Raw genomic sequence first — 2,666 nt, 5'->3', positions numbered from 1 at the left:
GAAAGAGATTTCTGGGCCCCCACAAAGAGTGGGACTTGGAAATGAGGAAATGACAACCTATCTTGTTTGCTTACTAGTTTTAGACTGAAAAAAAAATTATCGGCAAACCGCAGAGGAAGTCAGGAACTGAGAAAACATGCTGTGTTGGGTGAGAATGGGTCTCCAGGGTTCAAAGTGCCTCGAGGCAACTTCTATTAATAAAGACTATTAGAAACTACCAGGCCTCATATTTCTATGCCTTGGAGGGTCCTCCCATGCTTTATGGGGTTTATGTAAGTCAGAGTTATTTGCTTCATGCCTGTCTTCAAAATGAATGAGGCTTCTTGTCAATTTTCTCCCTCGGAAAACGGCTGTAGGGACAGAAGCTTGGGCCTGAAGTCAGAAGGTGCTGGTTGTAGCCCTTGAACTCATTTGACAAATGCTTTGGGAGACCTGGTAGCTCAGAGGGTAAAGCGTCTGTCTGCAATGTGGGAGCCCCAGGTTGGGAGGATCCCCTGGAGTAGGAAGTATCAGCCCACTCCAGTATTCTTGCCTGAAAAATCCCATCAATGGAGGAGCCTCGTAGGCTACAGCCCACGGAGTCGCAAAGAGTTGGACACGACCGAGCGACTTCACTTTCTTTCACTTTTCTTTCTTTCTTTTGGGAGACCTACTATGTAGGAATATTAAACGTGGATTTTGAGCAACTCACTGCCTTCCTTTGAGCCTCCATTTCTTTATCTAGAAAATGAAGTTGGGACTGGATGATCCCTGGCTTGCTCTCCTGCAAACAGGTCATGCAGCAAGCCTGCCTAGTGTCAGAGCCGCCTGACAGAGCAGTCCCTCAGGACCCAGACGGTCTGAGGTCGTGGCCCAGGGGTCCCGGCTCTCAGGCCTCCGCCGCGAGGCATCAGGGGAGGAACTTCGGGCTCCAGTCAGAAGCGCGGGCTTTTTCTGGCCCTGGCTCGGTGCTTCCTAGCCTGGGCCTTGGTCGTCTTGTGGGTGAAGTGGGGTGGTGCCTGCCTTCTCCCCTTCCACAGAGTCCCTGAGGCCCTGCAGAAGCCATGGCCATGTGGGTGTCTTTAGAGCCCCTCATGTGAGGCCTGGGAGGGCGCTGCTTGTCAGAGGGTTCCCTGGCTTCATCCCCAGAGGCTGTCCATAGCTCAGTTCCCAGGGTCCTCACCTCCAGGCGCGGCGACCTCCTGGGCCCCCAGGGGACTCAGATTGTCCCCACGCCTTTCTGGGAGGTTCCTCCAGACCCCCACCGGCCCCCACACCTCAGGTCTGTCACAGGCTCAGCAGAACACAAACGACAGCATCCGCAGTGGAAGTGGAGTGTGAGACTTGCAACAGGTGCAAAGGAAGTGTGGGTGGCAGGGTTCTGTGCCCCCACAGCCCCGAGCAGCTGCTCTTGTGATTTCCTCCAACCACCCTTGACCAAATTGTTGAGGGCAGCCGCGAGGCACGGGTTAGAGCCGGAGACTGTCCAGGCTGTCCCATCAGCCTCCCTTCTTGGAGGCCTCCTCCCAACCACGGACAGCTGGGCTCCCACATGTGCTGGGCTCGAGGCCTGGGATGCCTTGGAGGGAGAGAGAATAAGTGAAAGAATGAAATGCGTGTGTGAAACACTGGGTGTGACACTGTAAGGGGTATGATGTATGAGCATGAGTGGTGTGTGACTGGGATATGTGCCTGTGTGACAGTGCAAAGAGTGATACGGGAGTGTTTTATGTGTGATGTTAGTGTGTGTGAATGTATGCATGCTTGTGAATGGGTGGTGTGTAGTTGTGAGTGTGTGTTATGTTGTATGTGATATGTGGTATGTAATTGTGTGTGGTGTGTGGTTGTGTGAGTGTGTGATATGTAGTTGTGTGTGGTATGCGATTGTATGTGGTATGTGATTGTGTGTGATGTGTGGTTGTGAACCAGCAGCTCTGAGTGTTTGTGTGTATGGTTTGTGATTGTGTGTGGTGTGTGGTTGTGAGTGTGTGAGTATGTGGTTATGTGTGGTATGTGATTGTGTATGGTGTGTGGTTGTGAGTGTGTGGTTGTGAGTGTGACTGTGTAGTATGTGGTTGTGTGTGTATGTGTGCGTGTGTGTGGTTGTGAGTGTGAAAGTAGTATTGTGTGGTTGTGAGTGTGTGAGTGTGTGGTTGTGTGTGGTATGTGATTGTGTGTGGTGTGTGGTTGTGAGTGTATGGTTGTGAGTGTGAGTGTGTAGTATATGGCTGCGTGTGGTATGTGTGTGTGTATGTGTGGCTGTGAGTGTGAAAGTGAGTAGTGTGTGGTTGTTTGTGGTTGTGAATGTGTGAGTGTGTGGTCGTGTGTGGTATGTGATTGTGTGTGGTTGTGAATGTATGGTTGTGAGTGTGAGTGTGTAGTATGTGGTTGTGTGTGGTATGTGTGGTTGTGAGTATGAAAGTGAGTGGTGTGTGGTTGTCAGCGTGTGAATGTGTGGGTGCCTGGTTGTGAGTGCGAGTGTGCCCTGCATGTGAGTGTGTGTGTCCGTGAAGACGATGGGTCGGCTGGGCTGTGGCTGGGCCTGCCGGGCAGCGTGCGGATGTGTGAGATGAGAGTGTCACCTCATGTGTGGCCCAATCAACGTCACACTGGGTTGTTAAGAGCAAGTCTTAGGGATCTGAGGCCGGCTAGGGAGGAGGTGAGTGTTTGGAATCTGAGAGATCAAA

The sequence above is a fragment of the Giraffa tippelskirchi genome, chromosome 5 (assembly GCF_054371585.1).
Source record: "Giraffa tippelskirchi isolate mGirTip1 chromosome 5, T2T-mGirTip1v1.2.pri, whole genome shotgun sequence".
Lineage (NCBI taxonomy): Eukaryota > Metazoa > Chordata > Mammalia > Artiodactyla > Giraffidae > Giraffa > Giraffa tippelskirchi.
This window is presented reverse-complemented; position numbering follows the sequence as displayed.